General features: G+C 40.0%; 1 long non-coding RNA gene across 2 annotated transcripts; it reads right to left on the bottom strand.

The window, feature by feature from the left end:
• Nucleotides 1-1,368: 1,368 nt before the first annotated feature.
• LOC140523922 (uncharacterized) lies at nucleotides 1,369-24,471 on the bottom strand. Of its 2 annotated transcripts, XR_011973512.1 has the most exons (6): nucleotides 24,257-24,471; nucleotides 18,647-18,693; nucleotides 8,958-9,148; nucleotides 6,623-6,692; nucleotides 5,299-5,410; nucleotides 1,369-2,246 (listed from the first exon to the last, which is right to left on the bottom strand). It is a non-coding gene; the product is annotated as an uncharacterized lncRNA (long non-coding RNA). The 2 variants fall into 2 exon arrangements; XR_011973511.1 differs by lacking the exon at nucleotides 5,299-5,410 and having other exon boundaries at nucleotides 24,257-24,466.
• Between the last annotated feature and the right edge of the window lie 247 nt (nucleotides 24,472-24,718).

Raw genomic sequence — 24,718 nt, 5'->3', positions numbered from 1 at the left:
TCTTGGCATTACTCATTGAAATCAAACATTTGCAGATACTCATTTTATGTTTGATGGACCCCCTTAGCATTGTAGGTACAGTAGAAAGACAACAGTGGAATGTAGATTGTGATTTCTGGAATCCCATTTTGCAGATTCCAAAGGAAGAATGGAACAAAGCCTACTTTGGAGTTGTTTCCTTTGGGAATTTTCTATAGCTGTATGCATTTTGTTTTCACAGCCCCGCCCCCACCCTCCCCACTGCAGTCTCTTCCATCAACTGAAATGGGACACAACTCTGATATTTTAATTTCCACCCTACCAATTTTTTTTTCCCTTCACTTCACTATTTCCTGCAGGAAAAATAGAAATAAAGGCCACTTTGTCACATAGAAAAGTCACTCTGGTAGCTTAATGTTGATGTGATAAATGGGAGTTGAGGACTTATCTCCAGTTACATTCAGACCATTTCCCATGGGGGGACTCAGTTGTCTCTTGCCCATGGTAAAATGCTCTGAGAAAGTCATCCCTGTGAGTGTCTGGGGAATGGGATGAAAACTCATTTCAGAGATGAGCTAAGGACTCAGACCATTACCCCAAGATGATCCCTCAATGCAACATCTTTCAGACTACAAGGTTACCTGAACTGGCACCATACCCTTAGGGATTTTTTCTCCTAGTCCTAAGGACAGTAACCCAGCACCTACATATTACATAGGATTGAACAAAAGGAGGAATGCTCCCTTGAGATCTCTCTGCAGGTCAATTGGTGTCAAACTCAAACTCAAAACAGGAGCCACAAGTAGGGCATAAAAATCACATATTGGCTTAGAAAACCATAACCTAGCATCATCTATCATTTATTGAATTTGAACTTATTTTGTTAAATATTCACCAATTACATTTTAATCTGGTTCAGGCCTCCCTGAGGAGCCTGAGTGTGGGCCATGTATTTGACACCTCTGCACTAGATGATATGAGAAAACCATCCATGAACTTTCACTTAACTCAGCCCTGGAAAAAGGTCATTCACTGGCACTATTAGAATGCCTTAATGGAGGTTTGACTTAGAAAACTGCTGTTTTCATGAATTTTGGAATTACCTCCATGGAACAGGGTGGGGGAATGATTTTTTCAAGCAATTAAGGTGTGTTTGTTTTTTTTAATTTTGTGACAAATGGAAGATTTTCTGTGCAAAAAGCCATGAAGGCTGGAAAAAATGTTTATCATCTTGACACAAGGGACCAGGGCTCTCTCACTTAAGCTTAGAAAATCCAATAACTAAATCTCTGAATACATCTCTTTAAAAGAAAGTGGAGTAATAGAAGAAAGTCAATGCTTTGAGTAACAAGCAGAACTAACTGTTAATTGCAAAAAAGACCTATTTGATGTGATTCTTTTGGTGAAACAGAAAACTCTGATCTGGCTTGGAAGAGAGCCTCACTCACATAAACTGCTCCCAGATCATCTGCCTCTCATTTCAACTCTTACAGAGTATACATATGTCACAATGAAGGAATAGGGTATATTGGCATAAAATACAAGGTAATTTTGTGCTTTCCTGGAGGGAACTTGTGGGGAAATCTGGCAGAAAGATTATAGTTTTTTTCAATGATCAGTCACTGGAGACTATAAAGAGAGAAATAATTCAGTGATAGATTTGGTCTCAAAATATTTTGCATCCTTAATAGTTCTTGTGTATTTTTTTCAATTCCTAAAACTACCTTTAGAAGGAGGTCCTTTTGTTTTGTTTAGAAAGTTGATAATTTTGGGATTGTAAGTGAAAAATGAAGTTCCGTCATCATATTACAGGCTGTGATTCCTGAAAGAGTGAAATGAAAAGTTCACTTCTTTGTGTGAAATTGCAATGTATTAACAGGATTGCATATGATAATTGAAGGGAGGTTTGGTCAGGGTAGGAAAAAGGTGGAATGATACCTTGTAAAGGTTAAGCCTGGGAGTTTGATTGGCAGCTGTTTTTTTTTTTTTTTTAGTTTGGTAAGTGCTCTCATTACCATCTGACTATCTATCTCTCACTCTTTCTCTTTCTCTCTCTCACTCTCACTCTCAATCTCTTCCTCCATCTCCTCTCTATAAAATTCTTTATTTTTCTTTTCTTTTCTTTCTTTCTTTTTTTTTTTTTTTTTACCAGGGTTGGTGATTGCTTCTCTTTCAGCGTCATTCTCACTTTGGCCACATGTCTCATATCCCAAGACCTGAAGATCTGCCTGGACCTGCTTGCTCTCCTTTTTTCAGCCCTTGCTCACCTGGCCAAGGAGAGAGAATGATTGTTTCTATCACAGTCCCTGTGAGTCTTGTAGCATCATCAGCATCATCACATACTGCATGGGTATTTCACTTCTGGAATATGATATTGGTTTATTTGGATTCTTTTTTCATTTAAAATATTCTTATAAAAATATAATATAAAAAATATTTCTTTAAAAATCATTTCAAAATATTACAAGTGGTCATGTTTTCCTTTAAGTAGGAACAGTCTCATCTGCAAGCATATACAAATATAATAAACTTGACATATTTCATGGCTCTGTAGGATCCATAGAGACTTAAATACAGTTCTTTGCCTCTGTATGCAAAACAATATAATAATGTAAGATGCAGTCTTTAGAAAAATAGGAACTTTTAAAATCTTATTTAGAATTTAGTTTGAAAACTACATAAATCTAAATATTATGGAACATGTTTTATTTTTACATATTTTAAAAAATCACAATGAAGTATTTGATATGGTCCTTAATCTGGCAAATGCAAAAATGTTATGAATTTCATACCACCTTAGAGTGAAATAACATATGCTCTGCATGTGTTTTGATGGCAAATTTTGATTCTGTGATCTAGGCAAAAATGTAAACAGTAGACATCCGCAGGACATTGTCAATTTTTAGGTCCTAGCAAATTAGAAATCCCAACACTATGCCCTTCACATGTTTCCTTTAGAGATTAGTGTGTAGAAATCCCAAGGGTTTGATGATCTAACAGGTGATACTGTAAACATGGTCAAAATCAGCCACCTTATGGAAACAAAATCCAAGTAACCATTTCTTACTGTTTTTAAAACGGCAATGACCATTTCTGTTGCTATTTTACTACATATGTAAAAATACATTAAAAGCAGACCTCTACATAAAGCTGGACCTGAACTTCTGTAAACATGTTCAGCTGCTCTTTGGTTTCATGTAGTGATATTGATAGGATGCTGTATGTGGTGAATGTCTAACTAAATTTAAGATATCCTGGAGAGACGAGTATCTTCTCATTTGTTAACTAAAAGAATAACTACATCACTTAGAAGTCAATCTTACTTTCTTCAATTATCTTAATTTGTTTAAGTGTTCAAAGCAAAAAAAGTTGTACTTTTGATTTGTAAGCAGATATTCATTTTAGAAAATCTTTCTTCTTGAACTTGATTAACAGTGTTAGTTAATGCCAGAATAAATAGAGATGGAGCAGCCTTCCCCAAACCAGACTACTCACTGTCCCTGATTTCTTCAGTACTAGGTCATTAAAAAACAGGTATATATTTAGTCAAATATTACTGCAGAATGGTGCTAATGGAATAGATATACACTAAAATCAGATCACACATGCTGGGAAGTCTCTCCTCTAAGAGGAGGCCATGGCACATACACAGATAACAAAAGGTAACAATATGATGAGAAAAATACTGTCATTGAATCTCTGAGTTGGAAAGGGCTTCCAAGATGGTCCATATCTCAGAACGTAATCCCTATCTGAACACACAGTCCTACAATATCTCCTACAAGTGGTGATTCTGTCCCAAAGTTATAAACTGAATACCCGCAAGTGGGGAATTGGTTTCAGATTACTGGAAAGTCAGGCATGCAGATTTTCGTAAGGTTTCCTAAGTAGGGATATGAGTCAAGAATATCAACATGAACTAGACAGTAATACGATTCAATGGATGTGAAGCTGATTGATTTGCCAGACTCTGAGTTGTCATTAATACTTTATTGTTGCTTTCACAGGAGGTGACCAGTAGAGACCTCCAGAGAGAGAGTCCTGTGGAGTATTTTTATCAATGCCTTGGAGAAAGGCATAGATGAAATGAATGTTCATTAGATCTACAGATGATACAAAATGGCAAGGTATACATAACATATTTTAATGACAGTCACTATCTATAGAAATCTTGAAAAGTTACATCTAATAAGATAAAGGTGCAGCTAGGTGGATCAAAAAGATCTGAATTCAAACCCTGCCTCAAACATTTACTAACTGTGCGAACCTGGACAAGTCACTTAACCACTGTTTGCCCTAATACACTGGAGAAGAAAATGGCAAACCACTCCAGTATTTTTGCAAAAAAACCTCCTGGACAGCATTGGCGTGCCCACAGGGTCACAAAGGGTCAGGCCCTACTGAGCAGCAACAACATGATAAAATTCAATAGGGATAAATGTAAAGTCTTCTACCTGAGATCAAAAACTGAAATGTAAGTATAGGAGTCAAAGCTGAAACAAGAATTTGCCGGAAAATGACCTTGGAGACTCAGTAGATCGCAGGCTCAGTATGAGTCAGCATTATGATATACAAGGCAAAAACATTTCCCAGAACAAGACAGTGACAGTAATACCACCCCTAGAGTACTGTGTTCAGTCTGATCACCAAAGTAGAAAAAGGACATTGATGAGATGGGCTATGTGAGGGATGATAACCAGGATAAGGAAGGACCTTGAATCTGTCATATTAGTCTCACTTAAAGGAATTGAGAATAGTTAGCCTGGGGAAGAGAAGACCCAAAGAATATGGGAACTGTCTTCAAGTACTGAAAGGAATTTTGTGCAGAAGAGAGCTGAAACTGTTAAGCCATGGAAAATAGAATCAGGAATAATGAGAAGGGAAATCATAAAGAAACACATTGAAGCTTAATGTCAAGAACAGCTTCCTAATGATGAGAGGAAATGATTGAAGTTCAGAGACAGAGATGAGGAGGAAAGGAAACCCAGGAAGCCCAGGAATGGGGTATGGCCACAGTGTCACTGGATTGCATAGAACATGGACAGGGAGAAGGGCCTCAGAAGATTGGAAAGGTTATAAAGGGCCTGATTTTTGTCATTCTGGAGAACAGAATTTCTGATCTTATTATTCAATTTCTTCAAAGGAAAGGATTAGGACTTTGACTAGGAGGAAAAGGGATTTGCATTTTTTTAGGGATTGATAGTTAAAGAGAGAGAAGGTTTCTCATGCTGATTGATCCAGAGACTCTGATCTAGGATCCCATGAAAATGCTTTCACAATATTTTTGAAAGAGAGAGGTGTGAGGCATGTCATACTTACTGCGCTTCTCAGTGTGGCATAGAAAGGTCCTCGAGCAGACATAGAGGGAGATATTTATACCCTGAATGGATAGGCCCAGGAAGTGGTCATTCTATTTAGAGATACTATTGTCCTAGAAGGAGTGGAGAAACTTGAATTACCAAGTTATGGAAATCATAGGTGTCAAAAGTAGAAACTAAGACAACATCTGGAGATTCTCCGAAGACCTAGATTTGATGTATTTCATGCTTCAAATGGAAAACCACTTATTCTGGTATGGCACATGATTGCTTGAAGATCCTGAGCTGCCTCTTGGGGCCAGAGGCCATGCTAAAGACATCTGTGTTTAATTCTAAACTACAGGTAAGAGGTGAGTAAAAAGTCTTCCAGTTGTATGGAAAGATTAGAAAATAAATATGCTATTGATGAAAAGGGTCATGACCTTCGTAGAAATGAGCCATAGTAGGGTTAAGAACAATACCTTGTGAGGAGATGGACCAGCCACTGTGCCAAGGAGTTCTGTTTGCCTTGGCTTGCTTGTTGGGTATTCAGTGATTCTCCATTTTATAATTCCAAAGAGAAAGCCTTCAGATCCCTGTGACATGAAGGCTATGTTGACCCAGTAGAGCTCTACTTATCTAAGTCAAAGGCTTTTAGCCCTTTGGCAGGATCCTAAAGCCTATGAAGCCTTTCTCAGAATATTTTGTTGCTTATATTCACAGTGGGAAAAAAAGGAAATTTCTTCAGCTAAAGGTTGGTAAAAATCAGGATGTAATTATTTTCCCATCCAAATTCATGGATCTCCTGAAATCCATCCAAAGACCCCATAGGGATTCTTGGACCCCAGTTTAAGAACCTCTGACTTCAGTGAAGGCTTCAAGTAAAAGATTTCTCAGACACCGAACAATTTTTTTGTTTTCAACAATTCACGGGGAAAAGTGATTGGCAATATGAATTTCTTAGAAGGGCTGCCCTACCTGGATGAAAAGAAGTTGTTAGAGCCAGAGGCAAGACTCCATAAGGCAGACTGGAGGTGACCAGTCTAAAGTTATCTATCCACTGAGAAGCTTCAGTTTTGTCCAACATCTTGGAATGAGTGGTATTGCATATACTGACTCAATCAGTAAGTACTGACCTTGGGGGGAAAAAAGAAGCACTGGACACCCTCAAAGAACTATCATGAGGTGAAAGAGTGACTAAGTTTTAATTGGTTACTAAAATCTTTGGAAAAATTGTATCAACATTGCAAAACTTCTCAATGATCTCAGCCTTGGATTTGTAACTGGGCTAACTGACACCCAGAAAGATAGCCATAGCTTTAGCATTGAATATTGATAGGACTCACCTGCCTTTTTATGATCAGGTTGTCAGGAATTCCAGGTAAGTGGAGGTCCTGTTAAATCATCTTAGTGTCACTAGAAAACACAAGCCAGGGGATTGCTGAGAAGCAGTGCTCTGTCAGATCTCTGAGAGGGTGGTGACTATATATTCTTTAAACTTGATATTCCCCACCCCCATCCCCATTGCTTAGCACACTGCCCTGCACATAATAAGTATTTTTAAAAGACATGGTGCTGCTGTTGTCAGGAAGTCTGTCATTCTATCAAACAACAAATGCAAGGGACAGGTTCTCCAAAGACAATGCAGTGCATTAACTTACTGCCTGGGAAAGAACATTGTTCAGTCATATCCCACTCTTTGTGACTCCTTTTGGGGTTTTCTTGGCAAAGATACTAGAATGGTTTGCCATTTCCTTCTCCAGCTCATTTTACAGATGAGAAAACTGAGGCAGACTGGGCCAAGTGACTTGCCTAAGGTCACACAGTCAGTAAGTATCTGAGGCAGGATTTGAACTCAGGTCCTCCTGACTGCAGATCCAGTGCTCTATCTAGTGCACCACCTAGATGCATCATAGGGGAATTAGGTGGACTAAAAGGAAGGAGAGCACAAGAATTTCCTGTACTAATGAAATCATAGGGCCATTCCCCATGTGCTCTCCTACTGTATGCCAGATGCCATACTGGGTGCTGGCAGTACAGAGACAAAAGGAAAACTGCCCCTGTCCTTTTTCCTAACTCTTCCTCCTCAGCTCCCAGGCCCCAGTAGTTGCAAAATCTCTTCCTTTCTATCCAACCAATCTCTCTTCTCTCCAGTTTCATAACCTCCACCCTATTCAGTATGTCATCATCTCTCATTTGGATTCTAGCTAGAACCCGTGATTACCCTCTCTCCCCTCACCCCCAGCCTCTTTCCTATCAAATGTATTCTCCACAAAGCTTCCAAATAATCATTCTTGAAACACAGATCTAAGAATGTCTCGATCAGATCCATGTGTCCACACTCAAAAACTGTGGCTCCCTATTCTCTCAAGCAACAGGGTACAGGAATACTTAGCCTACCACCTGCACATGTCCACTGTCTGATTCCCACCTACCTTTTCATTTTAATTTCCCATCTTTCCCCTTCACACTCTCTGTTACAAGCTAACCAGTTACCTGTTCTCTGCATGTGACATTTCCCTGCCCCTCCTTAGCACAGGTGGATCGCTCCTTCCGTAACTAGCAGGATCTGGAATTTGTGCCTCACCTCTGCCTTGTAGAATGCTCAGCCTTCAGGTGACACCTCCCAGAGGTGGCCTATCCTGATCTCCCCAGGGAGTGGCTCTAGGCCCTCATCCAGCAACTTTGTGTTACTCTGTATTTGTTTTATTTTCCTGTGTATGTATCTTATCCCCTCAGTATGCTCTCACTGTCATCTCTGCATTCCTAAGATTTCTACGTAGTATGAATTTAACACATGTTTTTTAAATTGAATTGAGGAAAGATATTAAACTAAGAACAGCCTCTCTCAAGCCTCAAATGATATGTGTACATATATATATACACATATATAATATATATGTATACACATATATATACTCACATACGTGTATATGTATGTATCTATATGTGTTTGCATGTACACATGTACATTCACACATATTTCCCTAAGGCAATAGATAAAGCACTGGACCTAGGGTCAGGAAGACCTCAGTTCAAATCCAGCCTCAGACACCTACATCAGGGCAAGTCATTTAACTATTTCCTCAACCACCAGACGGGAATAATGGCAGCACCTAACTAACAGGGTTAAAATTGTTGTATGCATAAACAGAAATAACTGCAAAGCATTTAGTGCCGTGCCAGGCACACAGTAGGCACCTATTAAATCCTTGTTGCTCTCCTCCCCCTCCCCCTGAGGCTATTCCCTCATCACCACCATGACTGCTAAGCGACAGGCAGATGGATGGATGTCACCTGCCTGGTGAGACAGATGCTGTGAATATGTGATTCTCTACAGAAGACACACCTGAGAATCCTCAAGTATCCAGAACATTCACAGCTTGTCTACTCGTCACTGCCTTCCCCACACAAGACAATTCATTTCTTAGCTCTGGGAATGTTGATGGGTTGTCCCCAATTCCCAGAATGCTCTGCTTCCTAATCTCTGCCTCCTGGCTGCCCCAGCTGCCTTTAAGTTCCAGCTAAATTCCTACCTTTTACTGGAAGCCTTTCCCATCCCCTCTTCATTCTAGTCAATTATATTCTACTTAGCCTGCACAGGGCTCCTCAAGAACTTCTTTCTTTGTATTCCTGGTGTGGTACAGGCCTGGCACATAGTAGGGCTTAATAAATACTTACTGAGTGACTGACGGTGGTCAAAACTTTTCTCCCCTAACGACTGAAAACCAGGACGTAGTGGCAGCAAGTTAGTGCCTGGATTCTATGGGTAGCCTCTGAAACTCTGCCCATTGAAGTGATGTCACAGATGTAGCAAGTAGGGGATGCCTGACCCTGAGAGCAGACTGCATCCTGTGGAGAATGGCAGATACCTAAGAGAGTGTGAATAAAGTTTACTAGGTAGGATTATACTAGGCACAAACATCATATATTCTTTTTTCCCCACATTTATTTTTTTAATTCATGGAATAAAACAAGCATTTCCCTAACATAGTAGAATAAAAAAGGATGATTTTACATGAAACCAAAAATTGATTTTGTACAACTTACTATTCCTTTTAAATATATGATAAAGTTCTCATGTAATTTTTTTCTTTTTATCCTCTTTCTTTCTTCCTGCCCCCCACCCTAGACATGGTATCCATTAGCCACAAATGGGTACATATATGTAAAACTTTTCTATATATGGTTCTTTTTTTTAATCAGTTCTTTATCTGGATGCAGATAGCATCCTTTTTCATATGTCCTTTATGGTTAATTCAGAGATTTATAATAGTCAAAATGACCCATTCATTCAAAATCATTCTTACAACAATATTGTTGTTTCATATATTCTTTATTTCATATGTATCACAGACTATAAAGTATGTGTGTTTGTCCTTCATTGCTGAAGAAGACCATGGCATCAGAGAAATAAGGACTATGACTTGCACTTGACTTTGTTTTGAGTGAGGGAAGACTGTGCAGGTCACCAGCCTCATTTCTCCTGCAGAGTCATCTGCATCCAGTGACCAGATATCCATCGGGATGACTGGAGATGACCCAGAATGAGGCAAGTGGGGTTAAGTGACTTGCCCAAGGTTACACAGCTAGTGAATGTCAAGTGTCTAAGGTGAGATTTGAACAATTTTAACCCTGTTAAACTGGGGATTTGAACTGGTGCACTATCCACAGCACCACTTAGTTGCCTACAGACTATAATACATATACATACATATATATATGTACATGTAGATAAACATGTTTTGTATGAATATGATAAAATGAGATAACATTTGTAAAACTTCATTGTAAAGCTCAAGTGCTATGCAAATTCTCATTATTATGATTTTTATGATGAACAGTAGGACATGGATAGGGACTGGACCTGTGGTCTTGTTAGTATGAATGTAATATGGATAGTTTTGACAGTCAGTTAGCATCTATTAAATCCTCTCATGTGCCAGGCACTGTGCTACACTGGGGACAAAAGGAAAGGTAAACTTCCAGATGAGAGAACTTCTACCAGTATAGAATGGCACCTTCTGATCTTAGAAGGTTGCTTAGAGCTGAAGGCAGAGACCTCAGCAGGCTCACCACACATCTAAGTGCAGTCTGAACTAGATTCAAATGTAATTGGGAAAGATTTAACAAAATAGATTCAAATCCAATAAAACACAGATAATGTTAAACTGGAAAACCAAGTCTACATGTGGCTCTCAGGGATCTTTAGGCCTAAGTGGTCCCCCATTTTTGTTTGAGCTTGATACCACAGCTGCCTCTCTGTGTGTCTGGTATAATTTGCAGAGATTATCAATTTGTTACCTAGTTTAACAGGTATTGCAGGTGCTGGGCTCTTCTCCCCTTTCTCTTTTCTTACAGAACTGCTTGGGAAAATCAAAAGGGCAAATCAGATGGTAGGCCTCCCTGAGGACTCTCAGAAACCCAGACTTCACCCTAAGCAGCAGTGGCAACTGGCCATGACTTTGGATCACTATAGATAATCAGAATAATCTCACCCAGGTCCTTTAAGAAAGATTACTAGAGAGAAAATGAGCTACTTTCATTGGCTGCTAAATCATCCAGGAATGTTGCCTTGGGTGGAAGATGCTCCTCCCAGATGTTGGAGGTGGAAAAGACATCAAGATTTGTGGTTATCATATCAGAAGGTAGAACTGATTCCTGACCCTCTCAAAGTGATAAGGACTCTCTCAAAGCTGGAGAACAAGTTAAGTTGTGGTTCTGGGGATAGTGGCATGTAACCAGAGGCTGACTAGACTAATGGATACACTGTCTCTCCTGTAAATTTTTTTTTTGGTTTTACACCCTTGGTAGCTAAGACCATGCCTAAGAACATCAAAAGCTCTGCTCCACAGAGAAATGTTTTTAAACCTTTTGAACTAAAGAACAACCAAATGAGAGAGAGGGCTTACGTGGAGGAGCCTGAGGAACTGAAGAAGAACCACTTGACTCGAGCTGTGTCAGAACAGGTGGAAGGCAACAGAGAGCTATGGGCCTCTGCCCACACCAGACCATCCCCTGGCTACCACAACATTAGAAGACCCATCCTATTTGCAAATCTGGTTCTGGAAAACTATTAAACTTTTTTAAAAATGGTAGAGAGTGATTTAAATCTTTGGAACTAATTAATATGAATTCATAGTAATCAGACTTGTTCATCTTCCCCCAATTTTTTTTTTTTGTCAGTAAAATTTCCTTCTATAATGTTGTGAATTTCTGGTTTTTAACTGACAGGCTAAGAGATTGAGTTCAGAGGAGAACTTCTGACACACTGGTTGGTGATAGGTACATGTCTATGTCACAAGATGGACTTCATAAATTTATTAGCTTAAGCAAGTCCTTAATTTTCCCTTCATGGCCTCAGTTTCCTTACCTGAAAAATGGGGGTGGGTGAAGGGCTTTGTACTAAATGACTTCTGAGTTTTCCTCCTGTCATCCATCAATCATCAAGAATTTTTAAAAATATCTACCATGTGGCTGATACTGTACTTTCAGCTGTGGGTCTATGATCTTGCAATGCACCAAACTTTAAAAAAAAAATTTATTTTAAGTCTTCCTAAAGAAAATCTTAACAGGTTGTAAACACTGTGAAGGCAGGAATCAAGGCTTTTCTTCCTACTTGACCACTCCCCAAACAGGATCTGTATGCAACAGGCAATAAATCAATATTTTATTGAAATGCAAACTCATTTCCTGACCTTTGAATATTATTCACAGCTTTCTCAATGACTTGGGGCCATCATCAGGATCTTTAGTTAGCTTCCTGTTACAATTCAGTGATATTCTCCAGGCTTCTTCATATGTTTAGGGATTGGCTGCCCTTATCTGAATGCATGGAGGACAGCTTCTACAAATTTGTCTAATAGCACACATCCATCACTGAAACAAAATTTAGCATGCAATCGCAATATATGAATATTTATTTTTAAATTCTATGCCTGCTAAAATAACTCTGAGGTGTTACTTCACATCTCTTAGACTGGCTGATATGACTGACAGGAAGAAATGGTAAATGTTGGAGAAGATGTGGGTAAATGGGGATGCTAATGCATTGTTGGTGCAGTTGTGAACTGATCCAAACATTCTGGAGAGCAATTTGGAACCATGTCTGAAGGGCTATAAAGCTGTGCATACACTTTGATCCAGCGATATCACTACCAGGTGTTTATACTAAAGAAATCATGAAAAAGGGAAAAGGACCCACATGTACAAAAATATTTATAGCAACTTTTTACATCAATAGAGAAATGACTGAACAAGTTGTATATGAATGTAGAACATTGTTGGGAAGATTAATTTAATTAAAGCTAGATAATATATTCCATGAATCCACTTAACCAGGCACATAAACATCTATGCATAATATTCCTCTGAAAGCAAATAATGAACGAGGGTTGTTACAGAGTTAACGTCTCTGCTTTGAGGCACTCTCTTTCCTCTGGATGACCCATGGCATATGGCCTCACAACTCTCTAAGATATGGGATGAATGAGGGCATCAGTTTCAATCTACACAATCCTATTTGCAAACCTTAATTTCTTTGTTTAGATGAAACAAAATAGAAATGGCAGTTCTGTTTTCTTCCAATACATTGGTGGATTCTCTTTTGTACCCGGAAGGGTGTGCACACTCCACTTTGGAGACCCGTGCCCTAGGTGGCCATGGTTTTCTAGTTCTGTATATTTGTAGTTTTGTTTCTTCCTTCAGGCTATCACTCTTTCTTGCTGTAACTGGGTCTCTTGCTTGCATTTGACAGCCTAACTTTACGTATATTATTTCAGCAAAAGCCTGATGTCAACTTCACCTGGAGATGGATTCTCTGACAGGTGCTTTCTTCAAAGCAACTCAGACTTTCTAAATAGCTGTGTTCAGGATTATTCTATCTTCCTGATATTTTTCCAGTTCTTATGTGGCAGAGTGGATGTGGTTTCTGACCCCTCCCCATTCCCCTTTCCTGTTCCCTTCTTTATTTCTTTGGGCTGGTTAGATCATACAAGCTACCCTCATACTGGCAGGTCAGGTGTTCCAGAGTGAGAGTACACACTACTGTAACTTGCTCTCTGAGGGTATTAGGGGATTTCCCACCCTACAGTGCAGGAACTAGTCTTATGATACTCATAACTGGGGCTCCTTAGCCCACAGTAATATACTTCTCACTTAACAAATCAACCAAAATGAGCTCAATTAACTCAGAAACTTTTGCTAAAACAGAAGGCAAAGTGAGGGCACATTCTAAGCTCAATGTACAAGTATCCACAAAGGATGGGAAATAGACAAATTGAAAGAAAGATAGCAGGAGGTACATCTCCTCCCTAGGAATGCCTGGGCCTTCAACAATTTGCAACTCTGGACTATGGGCTTTTCATGTCCTTTATCAAAGACAATCTGCACAAAAATTTACTAATGGGTATGTCATTTTCTCTTCAGATTTAAAGTTTTATTGTAGTTATAGAAAGGGTTTCCTCCCATGAAGTGATAAACATTGTTTAAATTTATGCAGCATCTCTCTGGATTCACTCTTCCAACTCCCACTCCAATAGACAGGTTGGGTCCCCAGAAAGCAATGACTATTTCTCCCTTCACGATTGTAGTAGTTACCTTGAGGGATTGTGTCTTCTTATCCTACATATGGAAATCAGCCCTCAGATTTCTGGTGTTCTTCCAATCACTTCAAATTCCCTAGGTCTGTCTCCCATACTTATTCATCTCAGAGAAAGAAATAGACACAAAAAGACAAACCCCCTCCCAAAACCCCAATCCACAGTGCATTGAATTCATGGCCATGTGGTGACTGGGTGTGGAGGTAGTGAACCTGTCCCTGTGCCACTTTTCCTTAAAGGCTCAGAGCATGTCCTCCTTTTCACACTGCTGCCACGAAGAAAGAGTTTGTTTATTGGAGACTTTTAAAAAAGAAAAAAATCCTGCATATGACCTGGGAAAAGGCACTATCCTCACATATTTCTAGAAACAGGTTCAGCAAATATCCACGCTGATTGGCATCAAGCACAGCATATTGTACATGCTCAAAGAGGTGAGGCTTGGTTGGCTAGCTAGTTCTGGTAAGGAGGGGAAAACTCTCATGGGAAGTTTGGGCTCAGGAAAAGTTTGACATCTTCTGGAAAGTCATCCAGCCTGCTCTCTTCCTTTTCAATGCAGGGCCAAAGTTATTGTTCCAGTTGTACCGTTTGAAGTGTGTGTGTGTGTGTGTGTGCGTGTGTGTGTGTGTAGTTTTTGTTGTTGTTGGAAAAATCCATAGGATGTTCATTCAGATGCATGTTGAAACACTAGGCAATAGACGTTTTCCTTCATTTGGTCTTCCCTATGTTTACAGACAGGTTAAATTCCTTGGGTGATTAAAAATCTTTCAGGAGGCTCTGCAATGTTTGGGGGATTGATTAAATCAATAAAGTAGCATCTGCAAAAGAGAACTTCTGGAGGATTTTACCCTCCTTAGCTTGGACTCTGTGCTAGATCTCTATTACAATAGCAAATACTTTTGGAGAGCAAGCATCTCTGATGCCTCAACTGATGATTATTTTCAAAGGTTTCCTAAACAGTAATTTCTTTTGTAACCTCTTCCAAGGGATCCTGAAAGATCTTGATGGATGGAAGGGAAACAACTTGTAAAAAGAGCTGGTTCTATTGAGCCAAATGCTTTTCATAATCAGCAATAATAAGTAAGGTTCACATTTATATAGTGTTTTAAGTTTTGCAAAGTACTTTACAAATGAGATGTACATGCTATTATTACCCCACTTTACAGATGAGGAAGCTGAGGCAGACAGATGTTAGGTGGCTTGCTCAGGGTCACATAGTTCATATCTGAAGCTGGATTGGAATTCAGGTGTTCGTGGCTCCAGGTCAAGTGCTCTATCTGCTGAGCCAACTCATTATCTCAAACAATGAGCACATTGGGATTTTATATTCTACATATTTCAGTCCATTTTGATATTGTTGTCAATTGTGCACACTGTTGAATATTGTTATAGAAAATCTGCATATTCCCTATTAGTATCACCATCAAGGATACCCTCATTTCATGCTAGTGGTCTTCATAAAATTTAATATATAGATAGGAAGGAAGCTATATGAGTTAGTGGTCCCTGATGTTCTCTCCATCAACATTTCCTTCTGCACTTTTGGTATGTTTTCCTCCTGCAGATACTTTATACATCAATCCCTTAATGTCTTCACAATTGTATAATCTCCAGAACAGATTTCTATATTTACTTGGTCAAATCCTGCTGCTTTTCCTATGTTTTGTTTTTTTAGTGCCATTTCAACCAGAGGGACTATGATTTTAGGGTTGAAATACAGTGATTCCACTAGGTTTAGAGGTCTGTTGAAATGTTTTTTTGGTAAATCGTTTCCATTTTTCTTTTATTTGTAATCTTCTTTTCCTTTTCATCCTTGAATGCCATTGGGATGACTTTGTTTAGTTGGCTATCTTGCCACACTTGCTTTTAACACCTTTGAGCCTCTCTTGCTTTTCACTGCTTTATGAGAAGGTATTCCTCACAATCATTTATAAATCTTCTTTATAATATTTTTATAGAGTTCATATTCTAGCTTGGTATTACCTTTGACAGATATTTCTCTGGTAAATCAAATGAGCATTTGTTGGCCAACGCATTTTCTGGATTCCTTCATTCTCTGTGTGGGAATTAAGTTACATTGGTTTAACTTCTGGATGAAATTATGTCAATGTCAAAGTCATTGTTTTTTCCATGAAGAGGTTATAAAACCCTTTTCTAAGTTGTCTTGCCTTTTGAAATGTAGACACTTTCATTTTTTACTATGTTATTTGGTGCTCATCATAAATGCGCCCCTCAGCCCAGCTCCACGCCCCTCTTCTCTGCTCCCCTGTCCTTCTGCCTTGGAGGCTGCAGGTTTTCTAGGCTGGTCAGTTTCTAGGCTAGTCGGTGTCTCTAGGCTGGTCAGATTCTAGGCTGGTCGGTTTCTAGGCTAATCGGTGTCTCTAGGCTGGTCAGATTCTAAGCTGGTCAGTTGCAGCCCAATACCTGGGCACGCTGTCCTCCCGCGGTGTGCTAGACCTAGGTGTCTTCTGAGGCTTCTCTGGGAGCCATCTTTTAGTGTCTGAAGAGCTGTTATGGGTGGAAAATGAATTAGAGCAAGAACTGGAAAGCTAATGCAGCCTGGCAGCTGAGGTCAGCTCAGCTGGCTCACTTAAGCCAAGCACCCAGAGGGGCCAACCTTGAAGCCCAAAGTAGGTCTTGGTCTCTAGGAGCATCCATTGTAATGGAACAGTATGTGCCCACAGTTATGTACTGACAAGATATGAAAAGCGAACAGGATATCTCATCAGAGGTGGGACGGGGCGGCATGGGGGGAGGTAATGAGGAGGAAAGGCTTTTTGCAAAAGGTAGGTTTTGACCTGAATCTTGAAGGAGGTGGAAAGGAATAGGGACAGCCAGGTCAGAAGATGCGATTATCCTGTTCAAGGACCAGCCAGAAGGCCAGTGTCACTAGATCAGAGAATGGGTGGAAGAGAGTAAAGTGTAAGAAGCCTGGAGATGTAGGGAAGGGCAGGCTATGGAGGGGTTTAAAAGCCAAACAGGAGTACATATGTGTGTGTATATGTGTGTGTGCATATATATACACACACATAATATTTATTATATATATACACACATATATCCCAGAAGTAATAGGGAGCATTAATTTTTTTTTTAAATTATTCTGCTTATTGGATAGTCTTTTCTTACAGTGAGAAGAAGAATACTTTAATAAGTAGGGGAGGGATTTAGAAAGGTTGCTTTGGCTGCAGATTTAGGGGGAAATAGGGGGAAGAGCAGACAGCAAGATGTTGAAATAGTCCAGACATGAGTTGATGAGCCAGGTGGTGACTGTTGCAGGAGAGAAGGGCACATACAGGAGGGTAGATTCTAAGGTAGATAAAAGCAGCCTTAGCTCCAGATTGGATGGATACATGTGCTGAGTGGAAGTGAGGAGCTAAGGATAACTTGGAAGCCTGGATGACTGGGAGGATTGCAAAGGAAACTATGCACCAGTTAGAAATGCCTGTCTAAATCAGGGATTCTTATTTTTGTGTGTGTCATGAACCTCTTTGCCAAGCAAGCCTATGGATCTCTTGCCTGAAAATAATGTTTTCAAATAATTGAAGGAAACGCTGAATTGCAGTTAAAGGTTAGTGAAAAGTCAAAAGTGATTCTTGTATCCTACCCTCAAAAAAGTTTGTTGATCTTCTGAAATCGAGGGGATAGAGGGGGAGGGGTTAGGGTCTCCTAGAAGGCCAGATATAAAGGCTACTCTTGGGATCCTTCTACAGTGACTGACTTGACAAGTAGAAGCTTTGGGGAGAACATTGACTTTTTTATTTGAAAATGACCTGAGGGTTTTATTGGACCACAAACTCAGTAAGAGAACAGTATTACATAGCCTCAACAGGTCTGGGAATTCTGCGGCCTCAGGAACACATGTGGTCCTCTAGATTCTCAAGTGTGGTACTTTGACTGAATCCAAACTTCACAGAACAAATTCTCTTAATCACTTAGTCATTTAAGGTGATTTGTTTCCATTCCTCATTCTATTCACTTCAGGACAAATTTAGGGATACAGGTGAGGGTACCTGTGAAGGGCAGTGGATGTGGAGACCTTGTTTCCTGCCTTACGCATAGTATTGTCCAGAGATACACTTTTTCTTTAGACCATGTGCCAAGATGCTCTCTGGCTTGCTTTAAAGTAAAGAAGGCTTCCGAGTAAAGAAGAACATTCAGAAGGTCCTTACAATGGAAGGGTTCCTAACTCGTGTTCTGCCTCATGGGGTCACGTTCTCAGCTCCCTGTGGCAAACAGGAGAAAGCTCTTACAGGGAGATCTTGTTGTTGAGCCTAGCTGGTTGGATGGCTAGCCAGCCTAATCTCTAGCCATGCCACCCCCTAATTCCTACCCAGCAAGCTGGACAAACATCAGCCACTCTTTCCAAAGAAAAGAGTCAGGAGAGTCCTGGTGTTTCTTTAGGTCCTTCCCTCTCTTCTCCCTTTGGTAGCCACACAGCCATGACTGTTTACTTTCTCTATATCTCCAGGTTGTAACTGAATGGCATTTCTTCAGATACCAAGCCTAAAGCATAAAGGGGGTGATGGAAATGAATAAAGAAGAGCATGAGTGAGGTTAACATCATAAGAGAGGGCAAAGGGATGACAAAGAAATGGGAAGCAGAACAGCAGCCCCACTATAATGATTGCAAGTGGTGGAAAGATCATGGTTTCCTTCAAAGTTAAACTGCAGCTTTAGTGGCCACCTGGTTACAAGTGTAAAGAATGGGGGATGAGGTGGTAGTGGGTCCCATGATTAGCTGGTTAAGCTGGTCACTGCCAGTTCTCTTACCTTAATATTTATTCTTGCCTTCTTCAAAACCCCATGTGACCTAGTTACTGAAACAATAGGAAGGCAAAATTAGAAGTCTGCTAATGACTCACTTGCCTTAGCATACAAAGTATAGGTGCTTTGTAAACTTGCTCCTTTGGCTTACCTTGTTTGGTCAATTCCATTTCTCTCATTCATGATTTCTGGTTTTTTTTTTTTATGGTTTATTTATTTATTTTTAGTTTTCAACATTCATTTCCACAAAATTTTGAGTTCCAAATTTACTCCCCATCCCTCCCCTCCCCCCATCCAATAATGCCTTGCATTCTGATTACCCTTTCCATCAATATGCCCTCTCTTCTATCATACCCCTTCCTTCCCTTATCCCCATCTTCCCTCTTTTTTTGTACGGCAAGATAGACTTCTATACCCCATTACCTGTATTTTTTATTTCCCAGTTGTATGCAAAAACAATACTCAACATTCATTCCTAATACTTTGAATTCCAACTTCTTTCCCTTCCTTCCTCCCCACTCATCCCCACGGAGAAGGGCTATATATGTGTAGTTTTGCAAAAGATTTCCATAATAGTCATGTTGTATAAGACTAACTATATTTCCTCCATCTTATCCTCTCCCTCATTTATTCTGTTCTCTCTTTTGATCTTGTCCCTCCCCCAAAGTGTTTACTTCTAATTATTCCTTCCTCCCATTTGCCCTCCCTTCTATCATTCCCCCATTCCATTTGTCCTCTTTTCCCCTACCTTCTTGTAGTGTAATATAGATTTTCGTACCAAATTGAATGAGCATGTTATTCTCTGCTTAAGACAAATGTGAAGAGAATAAGCTTCACTTTTTCTCCTCTCATCTCCTCCCTTTTCTCCTCCATGGAAAACCTCTTTTCTTGCCTCTTTTATGAGAGATAATTTGCCCCATTCCATTTCTCCCTTTCTTCTCCAAATATATTCCTCCCTCACCGCTTAATTTTATTTTTTTAGATATCATTCCCTCTTATTCAACTCACCCTGCGATCTCTGTCTATATATGCGTGTGTGTATGTGTGTGTGTGTATATATGCATAATCCCTCCCACAACCCAAATACTGAGATAACTCTCAAGAGTAACAGATATTATCTTTCCATGTAGAAATGTAAACAGTTCAACTTTAGTAAAGTCCCTTATGACTTCTCTTTGCTGTTCACCTTTTCATGCTTCTCTTCATTCTTGTATTTGAAAGCCAAATTTTCTATTCATTTCTGGCCTTTTCATCAAGAATGCTTGAAAGTCCTCTATTTCATTGAATGACCAATTTTTCCCCTGAAGTATTATGCTCAGTTTTGCTGGGTAGGTGATTCTTGGTTTTATCCTAGTTCCTTTGAGTTCTGGAATATCATATTCCAAGCCCTTCAGTCCCTTAATGTAGAAGCTGCTAGATCCTGTGTTATCCTGATTGTGTTTCCACAATACTGAAATTGTTTCTTTCGAACTACTTGTAGTATTTTCTCCTTGACCTGGGAAAACTGAAATTTAGCTACAACATTTCTAGGACTTTCTCTTTCTGGATCCATTTCAGGAAGTGATCTGTGGATTCTTTCAATATTTATTTTGTCCTCTGGTTCTACAATATCAGGGCAGTTTTCCTTGTTAATTTCATGAGAGGTGATGTCCAGGCTCTTTTTTTGACCATGGCTTTCAAGTAGTCCCTTAATTTTTGAATTGTCTCTCCTGAATCTATCTTCCCGGTCAGTTGTTTTTCTAATGATATATTTCACACTGTCGTCTATTTTTTCACTCTTTTGTTTTTGTTTTGTAATTTCTTGGTTTCTCATAAAGTCATTAGCTTCCATCTGCTCCATTCTAATTTTTAAAGAACTATTTTCTTCAGTGAACTTTCGAACCTCCTTTGGACTAATTTGACTAATTCTGCTCTTTAAAGCATTCTTCCAGTCATTGAATTTTGGGGCATCTTTTGCTAATTGAATTAGCTTATTTTTAAAAGTGTTATTTTCTTCAGCATTTTTTGGGATCTCCTTTAGCAATTTGTTGACTTGCTTTTCATGATTTTCTTGCATCACTCTCATTCTTTTCTCATTTTTTCCTCCACCTCTTTTACTTGATTCTCAAAATCCTTTGTGAGCTCTTCCATGACCTGAGACTACTGCATATTTATTTTGAAGGTTTTGGGTACAGAAGTCTTGATTTCCTCTGACGGCATACATTGTTCTTCCTCATTCGAAAGGATGGAAGAAAATACCTGTTCACCAAGAAAGTAACCTTCTATGGTCTTATTTTGTCCCTTTTTTGAGCATTTTCTCAGCCAGTTACTTGACTTTTGAGTTCTTTGTCAAGAGGAGGGTATACTCTGGGGACCTGTAAGTTCTCAGTTCCTTCAAGGTGGCACAATCAAGGGAGAGGAATTTACTCCTCTCCTGGCCTGAGCACTGGTCTGGGAGCAACCAATAACTATTCTGTCCAGAGTCTGAGAGTATAATTCCCTCTCACCACCACCTCCAGCTCCACCACTCAGTACTCCTCCTCACCCCAGGGCCATGCTCAGGGCTGAGATTCAGATCAGCTGCTTACTTCCCCCAGGGGATTTAGGCAGAAGGCTACAAAAATGGATGCTGCCTCTGCAGTGGCTGGTGCTGGTGGTCCAGAATGTGTTCCCTTCTCCTGGGTGAAGGAGTTTTCTCACTGGCCTTTCAAGTTGTCTGTGGCATTTGTGGGTTGAGCAATCTGGGAACTGCTGCTACTGGTGTCTCTCCGAAGTCTCTTCCAAGTCCTGTCCCCGCCTCACCATTTGGCCCATGCTGGACTGTGCTCTGCTCTGAACCCAGTGTGATATACCTTTCCTGTCAGCCTTCCAGGCTGTCTTGGGTTGGAAATCTCTTTCACTCTGTTGTCTTGTGGCTTCTGCTGCTCTATAATTTGTTTAGAGTCATTTTTCAGAGATATTTTATGGGCAATGTGGGGGAGCTTCTACAGGTCTGTCTTTCTACCCCACCATCTTGGCTCAACCTTGCCTCATTCATGATTTCTGTTTATCCAAATCCCTTGCCCCCTTATCCTATCACTGTTTTTGCCTGACTATCCCCAACCTCAGAATATTCACCTTGGTCATTTCATCCACTTCCACTGGTGAATGGTACTTTAGGAAGTCGTGAAACCATGCTGACTCTGGGCAACAGTGATTCTATCTAATCTCAATGGGGCCTTGATAATGCAAGGAAGTCTCTTCATTCTTCCCCAATCAGCTTTCCATTACAAGAGAGACTCTCCATGGAGACTCTTTGAAACTTCTCTTCCTCAGCCTCTCACAGAATCCTTCCCTCTCAACTCACCTTGCTAATAAAAGAAAACATTCACCACTACTCTTCACATCAAAATCCCCATGGACTTACTTCTCTTATTTCCTCCTTTATTCAAGTCTTTGATGAGACATGACCATTCTACTAAAGAATCCATACCTTCACCCCATTCACTCCTAATTCCTAGCAGTCATCCTGTCTTTCTAATCTGCAATCAAGGGGAAGGGGCCAAGATGGCACAGTAGAAAGAAGCACATATGCTTAGCTCTTACCCCACAGCCCATAAAATACCTGTAAAGAAGACCTCTCAACAAATTCTAGAGCAACAGAAGCCACAGAACAATGGAGTGGAGGAGACTTCTGTCCCAGAGAGACCTGAAAGACTGACAGGAAAGGTCTGTCTCACATGGGAGGCAGAATAGAGCCCAGCCCTGCCTTGGCCATGTGGCACCATAAGGAGCAGATCCCAGCAGGCTTCAGGGACAGAATCTCCAGTGGCAGCACAGATCCCTCAACCCATAGGTGCTAAAGGTCAGTGAGAGGGTCTTTTTGGCTGGCCAAGAGGGGAGTTGGGTGTCCCCATAACGCAGGCCTCCTCAGGTGGCATCAGTAGAGGCAGCAGCAGAAGGGACTCCCAAAGCAGGCAGTAGCCTGAATCCATTAAAAGAAGTCACCTAACATCCCTTTCAATCTATCACTTTTATGTTCTTTCCTCCTTTTCACAGCCAACTTCAAGGGAGAAAACCACCAGTGTCTTTACCTTTTGCTTCCACCACCTCTTGTCTCACTCCTCATCCTTTGAAACCTACATTCTGACCTTACCATTCAACTGAGAACGTACACTCCAAAGTTCACAATGGTCTCTTAACTGCTATATCCAAAGATCTTTTCTCAGTCCTCATCTATCTTGACCTTTCAGTAGCATTTGATATTTGTCTTTTCCTGATTACTCTGTCCTCTTTGGGTTTGGGGGAGTTTTTTGAGATACCATTCTCTCATTTCTCCTTATCTGACATTTACTTAGTCTCTTTTGATGGATCGTTAGGTATGTTCCATCCCGTAATCATGGATAAACCTAAAAGATCAGTCCTGGATCCTCTCCTCTTCCCTCTGTTTACTCTCTATGTGAATTCACTAACTCCTCTAGGTTCAATTTACATGTCTCTCTATAGAACTCTAATATATACAGTTCTTGAGATTCATCACCAACTACCTACAAGAAATTTTACATTGGATAAACTAAAGGAGTCTCAAACTCAACATGTCCAAAACAGAACTCATTATACTTCCATAACAACCTACCTCTCTCTGCCTTACTTCTTCTGTTGAGAATACTAGACCATCTTTTCACTTATCCAGGTTCACAATCTCAATGCCATCTTTGACTCTTACATCACCCTCATTCCCTATCACCAATATCAAGTCTACCTCTTCTCTTCATTTACGTGACCACACTGTTAATTTCAAACCTTATTACCTCTTTCCAGAACAATTATAATAGCCTCCTATTTGGTTCTTCCTACCTCTGGTCTCTTCCTTTTCCAATCCATCTTAACACACAGCTCCCAAAGTGATATTCCTAAAGCACAGGTCTGACTATGTCCCTCCCCTGCTCAAAAGCTCCCATCACTCTGTATTACTTATAGAATAGAATACAAATTCTCTTAGCACTTGAAGCTCTTCTCAACCTGACCCAAACCTATACTTTCCAGTCCCATTACATATTTTTTCCTCTTCACATACTATTATGATTCAAGCAGACATTCCTGCTGGTGTCATCCATTTTGTCTTTGTGTGTGTGTGTGTGTGTGTGTGTGTGTGTGTGTGTGTGTTGTATGTTTTCCTTATACTTGGACTCCTCTTCACTTACATGTTATAGAATCCATATCTTACTTCAAACCTCAGCTCAAGTCCCACTTCCTCTATGGGGCTTTTCCTGATCTTCCTCCCTCAGCTGCTAGTATGCTCCCCTGCAATTGTTTTCTATTTCCTTTTTATATATTATGTATCTATTATATGGGTGCATTTTTCTATGATAGAATCTGAGCTCCCTTAGGGTAGGAACATTTATTTCTCTCTTTGTTCCCCCAGTATGTAGCATATTGTATGACACATAGTAAATGCATATTGATTGATTGGACATAATGTATAGGAGGTGTCAAGAAAGCTCCATTCATGGACACATTCATGTGATGGACCCTCTTTGGTCTCCATTGTAGCTGGATATCTATCAGAAGGGCAGGGATATGTATAAACACCTTCTTCATTCTACCTTATTTCCCCAACCCCCATGATCTCAAGCAGTGCTGGCTGGAAACACCTACATTGCTTGACGATGAACTGCTCCAAATTCTCCTTCTCCCATTTGGTTGTCTTTAGACATTCTTTCAGAGCTCGAATTTCTCCTTTCATTCACTCTTCCTAAATAAAAGATGAGGCTCTTGGTTAGAATGCCTAATAAAGCCCAAAGCAGGATTCCACACCTTTCTCAGCTGTAATTCTGGGATGACTTCCCTCCATTACAGCCAATACCATTCTGGTAACCAAAGATAATCTGGTTCTACAGATAGGAATTCACAGGAATGGGGGCTTAAAACATCTAAAGCAGGCATACAGATAAACTGGGAGTATGAATGAAATGGGACATGTCAAAATTTTAATTAAAAAAAAAAAACTCCTATAATCTTTTCCTTATTTGCAATTACCAGGGTCCTTTGACCTAATTGCATGGATGCGGTGCCATTGTATTAAGGGTGGACATTCATCAAATGTGTGTTAATTTATTC

The sequence above is a fragment of the Notamacropus eugenii genome, chromosome 2 (assembly GCF_028372415.1).
Source record: "Notamacropus eugenii isolate mMacEug1 chromosome 2, mMacEug1.pri_v2, whole genome shotgun sequence".
Lineage (NCBI taxonomy): Eukaryota > Metazoa > Chordata > Mammalia > Diprotodontia > Macropodidae > Notamacropus > Notamacropus eugenii.
This window is presented reverse-complemented; position numbering and strand designations above follow the sequence as displayed.